A 20440-nucleotide genomic window follows, 5' to 3' on the forward strand; every position below is an offset into this window, starting at 1 on the left:
TTGTTTCTCTCTTTTCACTTGTTTTTCTTTTTTCTCTTTTTGGATCATGATCATATTGGTTCTAGATACTATCTTGATAATAGTATAGTTCTGGGACACGATAGTACAACTGTTGCTTGGTAGTTCAAAACTGTTTGTTTTGGGATGGCAGTACAATATGTTACTTGCTTATCACACTTAGGCTTATCAGGACCTGATTTTGGCGTGTATTTCTTACGCCTGCCATTTGTTGCCGGGGAGAAGGATCCCCTTTATACCTTAAGGGATTTACAACACCCGGTTGGCCTATATTGCCTTGGATTGATATTTTGACGATTCATGGATTTCTTGAATGGATCGGTCGAACTGCTTCTAGTTGAGAACATCATGTTTTAGGGTGTAATCTTCTATCCCTTTCCTTGGGTTCAAAAATGGTTTTCTTCTTTGTCTGTGGTCCTTGGTGGCAGTCTCGGTCTTTTCGATAGTAGGGACACACACTTTTTCCTTGGTGGTGGTCAGCTATTTATGGTGAGTGATCTAACACCTTGGTTGCCACAATATGATTAATATTTTTTTGGGATGCATAATATGTGTTATGGTATATAATGGAAAACATGACTTATTTATTCTCTTAAATAATAAAATAGGCATGACTTCGTAAGTGCACTAATTACCTACCCATAAGATCACAGCTGTAACAATTAGACTTTATGGGTTTGGTGACTGTTTTAGGTTTGTGATTGTTCCTTTTATGTATTGTTTACAGCCTTGAAAAAGTCCTTTTAGGACGAAACACGTGTCGGCTGTTGTGTACACATTTCTGGATTGTTCAAGAAGATATATTAAAGAAACGTGCAAGTGCAAATCCAAAGCTATTGGTGGACTCTAATTTTCTGACATGCTCAAACATATTGTGGATACCAGCTTCCCTGGTTTATTATAATTGGCATGTGCTATAGCAATTGTGGTAAAAAGTCTGTGGAGTCCTGAGAGCCTTCCTTGTCTCCTCTTGGATTTCCGTTTTATCCTCCTAATAAGCAGAGGCGGATGTTTTGCTTGAGAGCACCGTGAAGACAAATCGTATGAAATATAACTGTTTTCCTACACTTTTTCTTTAAATGGATGTGCATGTAAATGTTCTGGCAAGCTTCTGCTTGGTTCTTTGTTGTTAAAATTCATACGTTTAGCATGCTAGTCTTGCATTCCATTTCTCACGAGGATTGTTACACATCTGGTTTCAAAGACTGTCAGTACAAAGAGTTGAATAATAATCTGTTTTCTCTGAGTCTGTGAGTTTTGGATAAATAATTACTATGTCTGACTTTGACGATAATAGAGACAACCTTTTGGAAGAACTGTTTAATATGAACACTGGCATGAAACATGTTCCTAATGTTGGTACGACACAGGAAGTTCTGAAAATCAAATTGATAAAATTAGAACGTCTGAAAAAACAGGAACTCTCACGTTGGTGGGACGCAACCATCTTGCAAAGATATTTAAACATCAAACAAATACCCAGGGGTTTGAGAGTGGTGATTTTTCCATCTTTTGATGACCTAGGGGCAGAATTACTTAAAGAATGGGAACATTTGATTACATCTTCGTCTGTGGGTATGATAGAAATACTAATCAAAGACGCTAACATCAAAAGAGAGAAGCTCCTGATAGAAATCAAGGACCTGGAAGAAGAAATTAAACTAATGAATCTTCCGGAAGTAACAGACAAAAACTATAAGATCCTCAGAGGTGTCTTACAGAATCATCAGTTGTACATTAAGGATAAAAAAATGCGCAAATTAAAGCGCAATGATAATGACTACAGGAATGGTAGGGTTTTTACATATGCTAGCAAATTTGACAATGTGAGCAACAGTACTAAACAAAATATGAGCACTAAACCAGAGGAAGGTGCTGTGAGTAAGGTTACTTCTAGCGAAACAAACCTTTCAAGTATTGCGAGTTTCACGAGTGATGAATCAAATACCTCAGCAGGGCCTTCAACTAGTGTTAATGTAGTACAATCTAATTCTTTTTTATCAGAAATGGAAAGATACAGGAAGGGCACCAGACAGAGACCAAAGAATTCAGATCCAATTCCAAAAAGACAAGAACAGGCAAGACAAGAGGACAAAGGGGGAGCAAAGGGAAAAGAAAGGATGACAACGAGATCTGTATCCAAAACAGTACAGAAATAGGAGAGCCGTCGAGTACATCCAATTGTGTCAATGATAATGTAAATGTCATTAATCTTTCTGATTATGTGTTAGATGCAAACAAAATAAAATACTGAGTAAAGGTTTGGGATTTTGTCCTGCTTCATTACCCAATTTTACAGAGTATCATATTGGTCTTTATAGATTTGCAAGAAATCTCAAAAAAAAAAAACAAATTCAAATAAAAATGACTCTGACCCAGCCCCGACTGGAGATACTCCCTCGTGTGAGCTGTCAGTGAAGGATGTAAAAAATATTCAACTTCTTTTATCCTTGGAACAAAGTGAATCTGCTCATCCATCTATTAATCAAATTCTGTGTGATTTAGACATTAACACTGGAGTGGATATAAATAGCGGGCTAAAACCCAGGTCCCGCTTTACACCAAATTTTGCACCCGACAATGTGATTGATATTTTTGTAAACAACGTCACACAAGAACTCTATAGATTAGAGGACAAATATCAAAATAAATCTAAACAGGTCAAACATAACATCAACAAGGAAGAAAGGGAAGCATTGCAGAGAATTTCTAAGAATCAAAACTTAGTGGTTAAAGAGGCGGACAAAGGGGGGAATATAGTCATAATGAACAGAGTGGACTATATTGCAGAGATTGACAGACAATTAAGTGACTGTTTGTCCTATGAATCTGTCAAGTGCAACCCCATGGGTTTGGTCACGAACCTCATTGAAAAGAAACTGGATTTTTGGCAAACGAGAGGTCTTTTAACAGCAACTGAATGCAGATATCTTTTTAACCCCACACCTACAGCAGCTTGCATCTACACTCTACCTAAAGTGCATAAGGGTAACACATTTCCACCGGGTAGACCCATTATTTCTGGGATTGGCTCCCCAACGGAAAAACTTTCTGAATACATCAATGTTTTTTTGCAACCTTTAGTGCAGAATCTCCCCTCGTATCTTAGAGACACGAAGGATCTACTTAGCAGAATAGAAGACTTTGAATGGACAGATGGTCATTTTCTTGCTACACTTGATGTGAGCTCTTTATATACCTGCACCCCGAGAGAGAAAGGTCTAGAAGCGGTCCAACATTTTCTAGACACAAGAGATGCCAACTTACATGAACACAACGACATGCTCATAGATCTAATAACGTTGATTCTGGACAACAATTTCTTCCTACATGAGGGGAAGTGGTTTAGACAAACCAGAGGTGTTGCAATGGGCGCAAAATTTTCACCGTCCTTTGCAAACCTATATATGGGTCTATATGAAAGATCACATGTTTGGAAACACTGCCCATCTGCATATACTGAAAATATAATTTTATGGACTCGTTACATAGACGATGTGCTTCTTTTCTGGTCTGGTACGGAGGATGATTTGATCAATTTTATTGGAATCTTAAATGACAATGATTTCAATATACACTTTACCTATCTAATAAATGAAAAAAGCATTGATTATCTGGACACCACATTGTTTGTGGCAGGCCAAAGCTTGAGATCTAAAGTATTCCGGAAAAAAACTGCATGCAACTCGGTCTTGCATGCCACCAGTTCACATCCCCAGAAACAGATTATTTCCATCCCATATGGGAAAATGGTCAGAACTAGACGAAATTGTAGTACAGATCAGGACTTCTTTTCTGAAATTGAGAATTTGGAAAGGAGATTTATTAACAGAGGTTACTCGTCACAGACCCTGTTTTCGGCAAAAGAGAAAATCAGTAAGGTCAAACGGGCCGACTTATTACGCAACACACAGAAACGTCCCAGGGCAGTGACAGTTAAAAAACCAGCGTTGGTGGTTCCCTTCAGTGCAGCTACTCCGGACTTGTTTCGAATCATGAATAAACACTGGCACATTTTAAAAATGGATGCTAGTGTGAGTAAAGCCATTACGACAAGGCCTAACATTATCCACAGCAGGGGGAGAACACTTAAACAAACCTTATGCCACAGCTATTTGAAGCCAATACCGATAAACACTTGGATACCGACACCGCCAATTGGCTTTTATAGGTGCGGACAATGCAGTATTTGTCATTTAGCAAAAAACAAGCTAAAAATGTTTCAATACAACACAGACAAAACATATAAAATCGATGAGTTCATAACGTGTAATTCAAAATATGTCGTATACTGTATTGAATGTTGTTGCAACCTAATTTATATCGGTAGCACGATACGTCCCCTGAAAGAACGGATTCAAGAACACGTCAGAGCCATAAGGAACAACAACCTGGACTACCCTTTGGCTGTTCACTACAATGAACACCACATGAGAGAGGGGAGAGTAAACATCGCTTTCCATGGTATAGAAAGCCTCAAAATATCTAAAAGAGGTGTAAATAATGTATTGTCTTTGAGAAAACTCGAAGGCAAATGGTTAATTAAGCTAAGGGCGATAGACCGGGGTCTAAACATTGATAGGGAACTCCACACCTTTCTATAAACCTGTTGCTCGGAGCAACCCCATTTTAAATGGAAATTTTCCTAATCACAATAAATACAATGACTTTTAACAAAGGTTAACGGTATTCCTTAATAAATGAACATGCATTCAGTTTACATGTGGCACCATAATCTCTTTGTCCTATGTATGTGATACCTCTCAAACGTTTTTCCAAAGTCTTTACCTTTGTCTGTTTAAAAAGGTTCAATGAGAGGACAACTTTGCAAATAATGTATAAAGTGATAATTGTGGTGTGTTCACATGGGGGGGGGATGCCTTTGCTTTTCACATCTTTTTCTTTTTCCTTTACTCATTTTCTATTATATAATAAAAGCTTTTCCTTCTGTTCACTTTCCATTCTGAATAGGAAGCAAAAGTGCAGTAACACTTGTGACCTTGCAAGGGTGCTTTGCGGCCTATTTAAATAACAGGAATAGACAACTGCAGATTATTAGTAATAATTGCAATCTATGAGGTGGCTTAGTCTAAACTGTAATGCACACGTGAAGTTTCTTTGACATATGCGATCCTCTGTCTAGAGTTTGATCGCTCTTTGGTTATTTGCTGAAATAAGTAGATTATTATGTTGGTGCGGTTTTTTGACAAGGGAACGGTCATTTCCACTCGTTTTAGTTTTATACGGCGGGTTTTAGTCACTTCCCATGTAATATACACTAGCCCAAAATGGCGGACCGGTTGTGAGCAAAAACTTTCGCGATAGTCCTCTTTCGATTTTCATTACCGCGCGTTAACGTGATTTAACGCCAACGGAACATAGAGCACCTAATGCTTCCTCCTCGCCTGGAGTTTATTTCCATGAAGACCTCGTTTCAGGTAGGCCATGAGTGAAAAACTTATGGATTTACCATTTAATGTTATATGTCTAGTGTGGTGAGGATTACAGAAATAACGATGGTTTAAGATGCATGTGTTAAGAGTACTTTCGGCCACTGTGGTCACGTTTTTGGATTTGTCATAATTTTTGTGACTACAAGACTCTATCCTGTTATCAGCGTTTGAGGAGACCGGTTATACCCGTTCGTGTCTCCATTATGTTACGTGCACGACTTAAAAGCTTAAGTATTGGGGCATTATGCTTGGCCATAAACTTTAAAGGTAATTTTGCGCTCTGGAAACAGCCAGTTTATGGGGGTTTATTACCTGCTGTTTGGCTTGCAGCACTACGTAGTATGTGTGTTTGTAGGTTTTGAAATAAGTAATCATCACAAATGTATATTTTAATATATGAGGCCATGTTTCCGTTCGTGTTTTCTCTCTCGTGTTTTGTTTCTCTCTTTTCCCTTGTTTTTCTTTTTTCTCTTTTTGGATCATGATCATATGGGTTCTAGATACTATCTTGATAATAGTATAGTTCTGGGACACGATAGTACAACTGTTGCTTGGTAGTTCAAAACTGTTTGTTTTGGGATGGCAGTACAATATGTTACTTGCTTATCACACTTAGGCTTATCAGGACCTGATTTTGGCGTGTATTTCTTACGCCTGCCATTTGTTGCCGGGGAGAAGGATCACCTTTATACCTTAAAGGGATTTACAACACCCGGTTGGCCTATATTGCCTTGGATTGATATTTTGACGATTCATGGATTTCTTGAATGGATCGGTCGAACTGCTTCTAGGTGAGAACATCATGTTTTAGGGTGTAATCTTCTATCCCTTTCCTTGGGTTCAAAAATGGTTTTCTTCTTTGTCTGTGATCCTTGGTGGCAGTCTCGGTTTTTTCGATAGTAGGGACACACACTTTTTCCTTGGTGGTGGTCAGCTATTTATGGTGAGTGATCTAACACCTTGGTTGCCACAATATGATTAATATTTTTTTGGGATGCATAATATGTGTTATGGTATATAATGGTAAACATGACTTATTTATTCTCTTAAATAATAAAATAGGCATGACTTCGTAAGTGCACTAATTACCTACCCATAAGATCACAGCTGTAACAATTAGACTTTATGGGTTTGGTGACTGTTTTAGGTTTGTGATTGTTCCTTTTATGTATTGTTTACAGCCTTGAAAAATTCCTTTTAGGACGAAACACGTGTCGGCTGTTGTGTACACATTTCTGGATTGTTCAAGAAGATATATTAAAGAAACGTGCAAGTGCAAATCCAAAGCTATTGGTGGACTCTAATTTTCTGACATGCTCAAACATATTTTGGATACCAGCTTCCCTGGTTTATTATAATTGGCGTGTGCTATAGCAATTGTGGTAAAAAGTCTGTGGAGTCCTGAGAGCCTTCCTTGTCTCCTCTTGGATTTCCGTTTCATCCTCCTAATAAGCAGAGGCGGATGTTTTGCTTGAGAGCACCGTGAAGACTAATCGTATGAAATATAACTGTTTTCCTACACTTTTTCTTTAAATGGATGTGCATGTAAATGTTCTGGCAAGCTTCTGCTTGGTTCTTTGTTGTTAAAAACCATGCTCTATCCCGCACGTCTCCGGCTCACCTATGATGGCTAGCACCATATTTGTAACACACCACAACAGGCGGTGGACTTCTTTAAGAAAACAGTGCTGGCTGCAAAGAGGGCCGAACGCTCCCCATCAAGTGGCAGTGAAGACCCAGCACATCACGTTGAGGACGGAGGATAATGGTTTGGTGCTCGATGAACACCCCCTGCAGGTTTGACTGTGGACATTGCAGGTATAGCCTCAAGCTCCGAGCAGCAGGTAACGTTACATTTTGTCATTGTTTGACCTCCCGAACCATTTCCAGATTGAATATGGACAGTGAGAACCCTGTAAGAACTCATATTTGCATTCCGGGCCCCCTCCTGCATGGAACAACGGTGCAGGAGGCGCAGCCATGCCCCTTGGGGCACATGTCTCCGTGGGTGCTCCCCTTCCCATCATTGGGGACTGTACTGTTAGGCTGTTGCCTCCTTTGTTGTCTGTTGGGGACATTTCAGGAAATCGTCAACAGCAACCCTGGGACCCGAACACTATTTGCTCATCTTATTGTTAGCGTCCACATGTCACTGTACAAGCATGTCATAGTGTTGTTGCTGCTTTGTAATCCCACAGCATCGATGGCGCATTGCCCACTCGGGCCACCGGTGACGCAGATTGTGCGGGTTTTCATAGATACTTTGGGAGGGGTTAAGAGGGAGGGAACCGTGCACGGCAAGTTGGGGGTTGCTGATGTGGGAGGGTAGTTGGGGAACTAGGTTGGGCAGGTCCAAGCGTCCACTGGACAACAGACAGTCTATGGGGGTGTTGACAAGTGAGTTGGGAGGGTTTCAGAGGGTGGGAATAATGCACAGCAAGTTGTGGGTCGCCGATGTGGGAGGAGCGGGGGGAACTTGGGTGGTCATACTTACGTTTACAGTGGATAACTGGACGCATATGAACAGCACAAACTTGGAGACCGGCACACATGTTTTCTGCACACTCACGTACGGTTCCTTAGGTAATGGTGGGTGAGGGGCAAGAAGACCGCACAGAAGCACACATGGAATTCCTAACATGGAACATTAGGGGTCTGGGCAACCCTAGAAAAAAGCGACATATACTGGCTTATCTGGACAGGCATTGCGTTAGCATAGCCATGCTGCAGGAAACACACACGTTCCACACACAGCAGCCCCAGTTTGCCTCTAGATGGGCCTCTCAGACACTTTTCCTCGTATTCAGCGTACTCGAGAGGTACTGCAATCCTTAATAAAAGAACGGTTCCCTACACAGAAGAGGGATCTGCACTCGACCCACAGGGGAGGTATTGCATGACATGGGGCAGGTTGGCGTCCGAGTTAGTCACACTTGTCTGCAGCTATGGGCCCAATACAGATAATGAAGACTACTATATTACCTTATGGGCCGCATAGTAAATATAGGCTCGACTCATCTCATATGGGAGGGCAATTTTAACCTAACATTAGATCCCCCATGGAATTACTCGCTCACCCACTGCCGCATCACTATTCCAAAGCACAACGACAACTACAGCAAATACTGGCAGACAATCTGCTCGTAGATGTCTGGCGCCACCACCACCCCACACAGCGGGAAGGCACATTTCACTCGGCAGGACACCATAACTGGTCTCGGCCGGACATGTGGGTTGTGTCGCAGGGTATGACAGTGCATGCTCTCTCCACCCGTCACCTTGTGCGTACCTACTCTGATCACTCCCCTGTGCTCATGTTGCTGAACCCTTCGGGCCTGCCGCCCCAGCCCAGACTGTGGCGCCATCTACCTACAGTCCTCCTTGATCAGGTGTTCCAATCAGAGGTTGGGGAAATGCTTGAGGAGTTCCTTAGGCTAAACGTAGACTCAGTCCCCTCCCTGACCACAGTATGGGAAGCATTAAAGGTTACCGTTAGAGGACCCTGCATAGCCAAAACGGGGGCATTCTCAGATATCCGCACAACCATAGCCAGTCCGGAGCGCCAGTTCAGGCAGCTGGAATCCGGCACCCACGAGGCACACAACGGCCCCGCCCTAGCCAAAATCCGTTAACTCCTCAGAGAGTACGAGGCTGAGGCAGAGAGGGAGTGCCGCTTCCGCGGAAAATATCCCCCAGCACGTTAATATGGTGAGGGCGGGCGCCCTGGCAAAGCGTTGGCAGAAACTATCAGGCCGCCAAAGACATCAAAACATGTGTTAGTGATTTGTGATGGGGAGGGGACGCCCCACTGCGATACACCGACCATCATGGGGGTGTACGCCACACACTATCAGACATTATACACGTCCTACGCGACACACCAAGAGGAGACTCCTCAATACCTACAGCAGATAGAATTGGCCTGGCTCAGCGACCAGCAGAGGGAATTTTTGGCGTCTGAGTTTACCATAGACAAAATTCGGGAGGCCATCATGCAAATAGGGAATGGGAAGGCACCGGGTTCTGATGGCCTCGGAATAGAATTTTATAAAACCTACATAGACACGCCGGCACCCTTCCTAAAAGCCCTGTATGAAGACGCGCCTGAAGTGGGATCGCTCCAACCCACAAAGCGGGAGGCAATGCTGGTCTCACTTTTAAAACCCGGGAAACCCTCGGAATCCCCAGACTCGTACCGGCCCCTGTCCTTAATAAATTGTGATGCAAAGATTTTGGCCAAAGTGCTGGCTAACAGACTCACGCTATTGAAGGATAATCTTATCAGGCAGGACCAAGCAGGCTTTATACCGGGCCGGTCAACCTCCCACAACTTGCGGACCCGGTTTTCCATCATGCACGGTATTGACCAGGACAAACAGGCGGTGGCGGTCTTTTTAGACGCCACCAAAGCGTTTGACTCCCTGGAATGGGGCTACTTATTTGCCGTCTTAACACACATGAGATTCCCACCCGGGTTCCTCATGTGGATTAAACTGTTCTACCGTCTTCCTAGTGCCACACTACTCCTGAACGGGGAATGCTCCCCAGCCTTTGCCATATCCAGAGGCATGAAGCAGGGGTGTCTCCTTTCACCCCTGTTCGCGACAGCGATGGAGCAGCTAGCTGTCATGCTGCGACAGCACCATAAACAATATGCGCTAGACTACCGCACTCAACCCGTCTTAATCTCGCTCTATGCAGATGATATCACACTATGTGCGTGACCCCATAAACGGGTTAAATGCCATGATCCACTAAATAATAAAATTTGGTGCCTTCTTGGGCATCACAATAAATTGGGGATAGTCTCAAGTTTTACCGTTTACCAGATGTACCGCTCCGTTCCCAATGGACTACCCGTTGCAGTGGTGTGATGAGGTCCGTTACCTCGGTATCACCGTCACCAAAGACAAATGAGGGCAAACTATGGAGTGGTCCTTGATAAGATAGAAAGCTTGATCACCAGATGGATAGCTCTTCCGTTTTCCCTTGCGGGTCGAGTGGTCTTAATGAAAATGGTCATTATGCCCAAATTCCTAAACCTGTTCATAAACATCCCCTTCTCCTCTGGCTGTCACTTCTTTACCAGACTGAAGAGTCAGCTTATTCGCCTGGCGTGGGGAGGGAAACAGCCTAGGATCAAATGGAGTACCCTCACGCTGCCATTCGCCCAGGGCTGATTCAAAGCGCCCGATCCTGAACTCTACTATCTCAGCACTCAGGCACACTACGCTGCGTATTGGCTTGCACCCCCACCCTTCATGACTCACCTGGCAGTTGAACAAGGGCTTATAGCGTCCACTTCACTCGCAGGGCTTCTAGGCATAAATAATAAAACAGCTAGGGGACCACGGTCCACAGTGGCATGCACCAACAATGCGCGGCGCGCCATAGCCAAACGGTCCCAGGCACCTATGCTTTACTCCCAGTTACTTCTTCTTCAAGATCAGCCTAACCTGCCCATCACACAAGAAGGCATCTGCAAGCACATATTCCTCAGGTTTGGGATGAATACCTGGGAAGCATGTACCACGAAGGGCAGTTCAAAGACGCAGCAGCATTCTTCCGCAACACTCCCCCCACTACCATGGACTGCTTCCTCAGGACGTCATAGCCGCTACACCTGCATTTCCGTAGGAGACCCCCACACTGCTCCCACTGCATTGGACACTGCGGGCTGGGGCATCACACGATGTATCACGAATCTACTGGGTAACCTTTGGGGCAGGATTGAATGGTTCCCTGAAAGCACGACAGGGATGGGAAATGGAACTAGGCCATCCAATTACAGACGAAGCCTGGGCATACTGTTGCCAGCAGACTGAGCGCATTACAGCTACCAGCAGATTTAGGATCATACATTTTAAATTCCTTCACCGCATGTATTATACTCCTGTGAAAATGCACAAACTTCAATTGCGTGATAGTGATAAATGCGACCGCTGTGGGAGAGACGGGCGGGGTTCCTACACGTTGCATGGGAATGCGGACTTGTGGCGCGCTTCTGGACTGGGGTGGCGGCGGCTCTGGGGGACATGACTGGGGGGCAGTTTGAACTTGCACCCGAAATGTGCCTCCTGGGATACCTCCCTTGACACAAAGGCAACATTAAGCGTTTCCTGGCTTTGGGCCTCCTCCTCGCCAAGCGTAAAATTGCATGCAGGTGGGGTAGGGGCACGGTGCCCAAATTCAAGGATGGGTTAGCCGACCTCACTTACTGCCAGGAGCAAAACGCTATATACGCTGAGCTAGTCCCTGCCCACTCGCGGCCCCGGGAAATCTGGGAACCCCTCACATCCTACCTGCTGAAAGAAACAAAGTGTCACTGACGCCAACGCGGCGTACGGGCAAACTAATTGCCAAACAGAGGCTGTTGGAGCCCAGATAGATCACCTGCTGTGTAATTCTGTATACCTCTCATGTTGATGCCAGACCTAATGTACTGTGTCCCACAATCGAAACCTAGCATCATTTTGTTCTTTATGCACTGTATCATCGTATTTTTGCACTGTAAATGAAATGCCCACCAAGTATTGTTTTTGTTAGTACTGTAATACTAAAAATGCCAATAAACAGATTAAAAAAATAATAATAACTGCCTGATTTAAAGAATGCGTAGCAAACCCAGTCCTCAGTACCTTTGAGAACAAATATAAAGATGCTAGACGAGTGGCCCAGCCCAGCCTCCTATGGTCTCCGACGGCACGTCTACGCGCTTCTCGTGCAGCGGGTCTACTCACTCTTAGCCCAGCCCCTTGCAGCAACTCTGCAACAGGGGCTCCTGGTGCTGGGGTGGCAGATCTGAGTGGTCCTCCCTGGTCTCTGGCATCACTAGGGGCCAAGGACCCCCTTTTGATGCCATTGATGTCCTGCGCAGCCTGTCTGTCAGCCATGCTTTGTAGTGCATCACTCTTAGCCCAGTCCCTTGCAGCAACTCTTGGCGCCACTGATGTCCCCAATTTCACCACCTCCGGACAGGGATGGTCGCAGGATCGATATAGGGAAGACATTCGCTTCCATGGCAGCCACTACAGTTAGGATAGCAATCTTACTTGCAATATTGTGACGCTACGACCATCAAATGTGGTCAGATCTCTCTCCATACATTGACCTCTTGCCTTAAGACGCCAAACTAAAAGGCCGTAAGATCCTCCAAGGAGGAGGAAGAATATTGGCTGAGATCATAGGCTGTGCTATTGATGTCTCAGTGACAGGAGTCAGACAGCTCACTTGTCTGGCTGTCCAACGTAGGCAAGGAGGGCTACAAGCCACGTCTTTCCGTCCGGAAGTCCAAAGTAAAATGTTAGACATACCTTTTGACTGTGAATCGCTGTTTGGTAAGCCTGGGGACAATGCGCTCCTGTCCATCAAGACTGATAGGTATACCGCCAAGTCTTTGGGAAATTTTCAATTTCTGAAGCAGCCCTTTCGAGGCGCTAGAGGCAGGGGAGCTTACTCCTATAGAGGTGGTTATCAACCCTACAGACACCAATAACAGTCAAAATCTCAGTACTGTCCACAATATTCTCAACAGAATTACAGACAACCACCAATGGCAGCATATTAACACTCAACCAGAGGAATGTTCTCTTCCTGAGGCAGGGATTCCAACAGAAAAGAGTGACTCCTGCATAATGCCAGCTATTTCCCACAACTCGTCTACTCCACTGGCATGTTTGATTTCACATAATTTCCACCAATGGCCCTTTACAACATCTGACAGGTGGGTGCACGATGTGATTGACAGGGGTCATACCCTGGAGTTAATCAAAACACCACCAACCTCCCGGCCAAAGGGAGCACCCCCTCCACAACTGAAACAACTCCTCATGCAGTTATCCACCATGGTAAGAAAAGGAGCTATAGAAGAAGTGCCAAAACCACAGAGAGGCATGGTGTTTTACTCTGGTTTCTTTCTCATTCGCAAGAAGTCAGGAGATTGGCACCCCGGATTAGACCTACACAAATTAAATAAATTCCTAAAGAAACAATCTTTCCGCAAGGTGACACTCTACGATATACTACACCATACTCTCAATCCAGGATCCAGGAGAAAATATGACCACCTTAGATCTTCAGGACGCATTCTTCTTTGTACCAATCCACCCAAAGCAACGCAAGTTCCTCCAATTCAAGGTATCTTGACAGTTCACAGTCCTACCATTTGTACTAAAACTAGCACTGTGCATTTGCACCATAGACTTAGCTCCACCAGCGGCCTAACTCGGACAGGGTGGAGTTCAGGTCCATACATACCTGGGCGACTGATTGATAAAGGCACACACATATCAGCAAACAGTAAGGGCCACAACAACCTGTCTATCATCTTTCCACAGACTCAGTCTCAGTCAACGACCAGAAATTTATTTTGAATCAGACAACGACCTTGACATTCTTAGGAGCATTCCTGGATACGGTCCAGAACAAAGCTTTTGCCTCGCTGGACAGACAGATAAAAATTTGACAACTAGCGAAACGATTGGCCACAAAAAAGTGTGTTTCCGTCTGGATATACAAATCGCTCGAGAATGCTTTCCTCTTCCATTCATCTCATTCCGAACTCTCGTCTACAGATGCAGCCACTTCAAGAGGAATTGGACAAACAATGCCTGCAGGCCCAAGGCTCGTTCGAGAACATCGTCCAGATCACTGCAACAACGCAAGCAATGCTTTGGTGGGCACAGACATCAAATCTATTCAAGAGTCTATCATTTCTGGCACAATTGCCCGAATAGGTCCTAACAGATGAGCCACTGGAAGGTTGCAGTACTCAGCTACAAGACCCAACGATCAGCGGAAAATGGGATCCTAAGGAAACAAAACTGCACATAAATCTGCTGGAGCTGAAAACCATCGCTTTAGGGTTAGGATCTTTCCTCTGCAAGATAGCAGTCATCGGTGCTCATTCGGATAGACAATGCCCCTAGCCTGTTTTACATCAACAAAACAGGGAGGCACACGCTCACCAGCACGGTCTCATCACGCACAGAAAATCTGGAACTGGACCCTGCAACATCAAATAATGCTCAGAGAATGTATCAGGGCTAGCCAATATCCTCGCAGACTCATTACACAGGACCAACATCACCTGCCTCGAATGGGAACCCAACCAACACATTCTGGACAACCTATTCCATCATTGGGGCAAGCCAAATTTAGACCTGTTTACAACAAAGGAGAACAAAAAATGCCAATTCACAAGTTGGCATCAACAGGAGAAATCGTGGGGTAATGAGTTTTCGATGAGATGTCAGGAAGCTATGCTTACGCTTTTCCCCTGATCCCAAAGTTTCTTACAAAGATGCAGCGTTCTCCTCTTTGCTCCAAAGTGGCCCAGACAGTTTTGACTCACGGAGCTCCTGATCCTGTCAGAACAGCCTCATGTTCAGCAGAAACAGATACCAATGCTGTTGATGATGAGCCAAGGTCCGGCCCGTCTTCCCAACCTGACAATGCTACACTTATCAGCCTGGCTCATGAGTTCAATGAGTTTGCCATATTAGATATTCCTTCAGACTGCAGGGAAATACTTGAGAGCAAGGGCAGAGACCACTAAAAAAACCTACAACCTCAAATGGAAACGCATCTGCGTTTGATGCGCAAAATACAAACTTCACCCTCTCACATCTTCGCCTGAGCAAATTCTCCGGTATTTACTCCCTTTAGCAAGATCCGGATAATCCCATTTTTCCATCAGAGTGCATTTGGCAGCAATTTCCCAGATTCAGATGTACTAGTAATTATGATCCAGCAGAATCAAATAATTCCTAAAAAAAATATTCAGAACTTTTCCTTCATTGAGGAGATCCCTGCCATCGTGGCTCCTTAGCGTGGTTCTAGGTAAGCTCATGAAAGAGCTATTTGAGACCATTCACAAAGCAAAATTGCAGGACCTCACTTGGAAAACAGCTATTCTCTTAGCTATCACATCTTCCATGAGAGTTAGTGACATTCAGGCATTAACCATGAAACAGCCTTTCCTTCAATTCAAATCAGACAGTGTAATTATTCGGACCAACCCAAAATTTATCCTAAAAGTCCCTTAAGGCTTCCACTTGAATGAGCCAGTAGTGCTATGGACATTCTTCCCAAATCCGCAAACTGTTGCAGAAAAGTCACTGCATTCTTAGGACATCAAAAGATGTCTCAAATTTTATTTACACAGAACCCATCATATCCGCAAGGCAGATCAATTATTTGAGGCATATGGAAACCTGAGACAGGGTCATCCAGTTTCTAAACAGACCATTGCCAGATGGATTGCATCCACCATCCAATTTTGTCACAGACAAGCAGGAAAACCGTTGCAAGCCAAAGTTAAAGCCCACTCCACCAGAGCGGTCTTCACCTCCACAGCTCTGTTTGCTGGTATGCCCATCCAACAAATCTGCAGAACAGCAACATGGTCCAACAGGCACACCTTTATGAAGCATTATTGCCTAGACAAGACTGACAAAGCTGATGCGGCTGTGGGACAAGTGGTGTTGCAACACTGGTTTAAAAAAGGTGAGCCTCTCATACCTTTATTTCCCACTGTCTGACAGATTGTTGCTACTTGTGATTTACTGTGGACTATTCTGCTTCAAGCATGTGAATCTATAAAAGATCCAATACTGGAAAAGTAAACTGGTTACTTACCTGTAACTGTAGCTCTCCAGTATTGGAATCTTTTATAGATTTGCATGAGACCCACCCTCCTTCCCTGAGAGGCTCTCCCCTTCTTCTCCAAGACTAAGATAGTACACTTGTGCTCGAAAATCTGAGGGATTCAGCCTCTCTTAAGAGTGTTCTAGAGGGTGCTGTTGCATGACTGGCAAATGTTTTTAGTTTGGTCCTTTAAAAAAAAAAAAAAAAAAAAAGGACATAGATATGCTATAGAACCAATGGTTCATTGTCATTATAACCTATTAAAGTGACACACATTGCTTGAATATGGTACAGTGAAGCTCCCACTTCGACGAGGGGGAATGATTCAAGCATGCACATCTATAAAATATACCAAAGCTAGAAAACCACAGTTACAGGTAAGTAACCAATTTTCTTTCTCATCATTGGCATTAAAAGAAGTGAAGTGAAGGAAGAAGTGCTCAAATTACAATCTCAGTAAGCATGGAAATTGTGGATGTATGTGCAATGAGAGAACTCCTACTGTTGGTGCAGTCATAGGATATTTGCTTTTGAAAGATCAGACTGGCGCACTCTTCAGCGTCTGCGCCGCATCTGCGTTCTATGGCTGTTTTTCGGAGTGCACTAACATACTCACATCATCACGGCTGTAAGTGATGTAAGGTGACATAACCTTGTGTGACTGCCAGTTTGAATGAGAGTTAATATGGAAATGTCCACAGCGTTATTTTTCATAAGAGTTCAAGAATTAATTGAACTTTCACAGAAGGTGAGGTTAAGATTTATGTTGGGATTGCACTGTTACACTGAGCAGTCTACATTGAACATTGTGAATAACAGTTGTTTTTTTGTATTGGAACTATGTTGCATTAAAACGGCACAACAGAATTTTTTATTAGCCCTCCTCATGACTTTTGGTCTTGGGGTCGGAACCTTCTATAAAATGGATAGACTGTAAGGACCATTTTCATTGAGATTAGACAATTTCTAGAAAAGTGGGCTCTCATCTTTAATAGATGTTCTAGGGACTGGATGATCCCTATAATTGGGGGAAGTGGTCTCCATTCTTAATAAGGAAATCCAAGACCTAGAAGAAAAATTTAAACAGAATAACAGCCTAGAGGAAGGTAAGAAGAAATTTGAGGAAATCACATTTGAGTTGGACTCTTTTGGCGAGTACCTCTTAAAAAGAAAAACTGAAAAGTTGAGAGAAGCCATACAACTGTTCTCCCAGGAATGTACTTACCCATACCTCACTGAGAAATTTTACACATCCAACACTGAAAATCCTCAGGGGCAGGGGTCATCCAACTGGGGGAATAGGTGTGTGACCACCTTCTCAGATATCACCGATTCAGACAGTGAGGGCCCCCCACACCACACCAATATTTACTAACCACGACAAGAACAATACGATAGGCCCCACACACACAATCGTTTTTTAGGGAACTGACGGGGCAATTACAGTCCGAGATTTCGGAACCAACATCAGAGAGGTTACTACCAAGAGCAGAAACAACCTCAAAAATATCTGCAGACTCGCAGTCAACAATATTGGCGAACGTGAATTCCATCCCAGTATTTAATCTATCATCCGAGAACATTGGCATCAATACTGAATCCCTTCTTTCCAGGAGCTTATCGTTTGTTCCCACCTCCACTCTTAATAGGTTTGAACTTGTCAAAGATCTTTTCTCCTTTAAAAGGATTAGATTAAAAATATTCTTCCAGGCCAGGCCCACCATCGCTGAGGAGAACTCATCTGGACTGAAACCTCTATCTAACTTCATCCCGAGTCTAGATCTCCTGGCCCAGAGGTAGAGATCTTTGAAAAGGCAGTTATGGGTAAAATTCAAAAGGCCATCAGATTTGTACCCAAACCCCTTTTCAACATGTCTAAAGAAGAAAACACCACCCTTGTCTCCCTTAAAGATAACAATCGGCTCACTGTTAAGCCTTGTGATAAGGGAGGGGGCATTGTGATCTTTGATACGACACAGTATGTAGAAAAAATACATTCTGCTGGGATCACAAAGACACTATAAGAAGATCACTAATAACCCAGAACCTAGACTTAAAACGCAGGATTGCCAAAATTGTGGAGAAAGCATTTGAGAGTGGTACTATTTGCAAAAAGGAGGCCGAATTGCTCACCCCGGCACATGCCCGTATACCCATCATATACGGAGTCCCAAAGACTCATAAGGATGAGAAGAAACCACCATTGAGACCCATCGTCTCCACTATTTGGGCAGCCACTGAATACGTTGATCTATTCCTCAAGCACAAACTTACATCGTACGTGAAAGACACCGGTCATTTTATCTCCATAATAATGGCCTTATAATGACCAGAGGGAAGTCCTAGTCACCATGGACCTGGAGGCCCTCTACACTAATATTCCCCAGAAGGAAGCTATAAGGGTCATCGGGGAAATCCTAGAATCAGAGCCAGCCTGTACAAACTCTATGTTGATTTATTTGAAGAGTTTTATATAGCGCTGGCTCGACCCGGAGGTATCAGAGCCGTTCAAATGAGGATATGCGAGTTACAAGTTACAAATAACATACGTTACAAGAGCATAGTAAGACCTAAAGAAAAAAGAAGCAATGTTACGGTAATTAGTCAGAGGGAGGGGGAGGAAGGGGAAAAAGCAGGGAGACGGGGAGAAACAGTGTCCAAAGAAGTCCGGCTGGGTAGGTGACGGCCGAGGGGGTGAACCAGGGCTGATCTCCTCTATAGCTGTCTAGGCTGCTCCACCGGGCTTCGGCCATATTGCTCAGTCTCGGAATGTCTTGATCTGGTTCTTAGCGAAAACGTTTTTGAATTCAACAGCGATCTGTTCCAACTGATACAGGGCGTGAGCATGGGGCCGCTTGTGCCCAGAGTGTTGCCTGCCAGTATATGGGCCATTTTGAAGCTCAACACATCTACAATGAAATGGCACAATTTTTCGAAAATATCCTCCACTGGTCACGATTTATCGATGATATTTTTTTCATCTGGAGGGGTGACCAGGAAACTCTGACTGAATTTATCCTATGGATTGATGCATGTGATCCAAATCTTACATTTACCGCACACACCAGTAACGTCGGAGTCGAATTTCTAGATGTATGGGTTGAACACCAGAATGCTCAGCTGACGGTGTCATACATCAAACCCACAGATAGAAACAAGCTACTACACTTTAGTAGTTTTCACCCCCAATGCCAGAAGGACGGCATTCCTTTCAGTCAATTTCTTCGATTGAGAAGAAATTGTATCACTATCAAGGACTTCATGATTCAAGCCAAAATCCACAAAGATAAACTTATCAGAAGAGGATATCCAATCAAGTTAATTAAAGATTCCCTCAAGAGAGCGAGATATTATGACCGCGATACCATGCTTAGACCTAATAACAAAGAAGCAAGACAAATTGGTATGCGTAACGCAACATTTGAATCTTGACAACAAAATGCGCCAAATTATCAACACACGGGGCACCATTTGAACCTTGGTGAAAATGAACAAAAACTGCCCAGACCCCTTTTTGCCTTTAAGAGAAACAAAACTCTTCGTAATCTCTTAGTGAGGGTTAAAAGAACTGACAGTGACAACTTCTGCCAAAAATCCATCTCGGATGGTGACCCTGTTAAAGGAAATCACAAGTGTGCCTCTTGTCATGACGGCACTAAGGCTATCATGGCCGATAATATCAGGATTAACAATAGAACTTTTTTTCTTAAAGGAAAAGGAATGACTAACGGGAAATGGGCCGTGAATGCAGAAAGAGAATTGGCGAACATAAATCCAATATTCGGATTATTAAACAATCTGCGCCATTAGTCAACCATTGGAAGGAATCCAATCATGCGGAGAGTGATCTAAGATGGTCAATCTTGGAAAAGATTATACCCCAACCAGGCAGGGATACCACTGCCATCCATAAAAAAAAAAAAAAAGAAGAAGAAGTCTGTTGGATTTTCACACTCCAAACAAGAGAAAAAGGGCTCAACAAACTTATTCCATGGAAGAACAAGATTCTCCAATAGTTCCATGATCCCCTAGTCCCTTCTGTACTGATCTGGTCTCTGTGTTGTATGACCTCTTACTGAGTTATTTCTTTCTGCATTGCCACTTAGACTCTCCTCTCTAATGGGACCCATATTCCTGTACCCCTTCGTTTTTTCCAATTCGCATTCTACCCTAGTTTCCTTTCCGATTTGTGCTGCGCTTTGATATTGGGGCCCATATCGGTTTATTTCTTATTTGGCTTTTTCTCACGTGTAGGGGATCTGGTGTTCCCTCTAACTAGTAGTATTTATTGTTCCCTGATTTATCCCAAGACTTGTAGGCTT

General features: G+C 43.7%; 1 protein-coding gene and 1 long non-coding RNA gene across 2 annotated transcripts in view; one reads left to right on the top strand and one right to left on the bottom strand.

Moving 5' to 3' along the window:
• Nucleotides 1-20440, bottom strand: part of SLC39A6 (solute carrier family 39 member 6) — a 304810-nt gene that overhangs the window by 17531 nt on the left and 266839 nt on the right. The window lies entirely within an intron of this gene.
• LOC146822626 (uncharacterized) overlaps nucleotides 5884-20440 on the top strand; it is a 274717-nt gene continuing 260160 nt past the window's right edge. Inside the window, exons 1-2 of the long non-coding RNA XR_014962070.1 lie at nucleotides 5884-6262; nucleotides 6653-7315. This is a non-coding gene — a long non-coding RNA (uncharacterized LOC146822626). The remainder of the gene's footprint in view (nucleotides 6263-6652; nucleotides 7316-20440) is intronic.

The sequence above is a fragment of the Triturus cristatus genome, chromosome 5_2, assembly GCF_964204655.1.
Source record: "Triturus cristatus chromosome 5_2, aTriCri1.1, whole genome shotgun sequence".
NCBI lineage: Eukaryota > Metazoa > Chordata > Amphibia > Caudata > Salamandridae > Triturus > Triturus cristatus.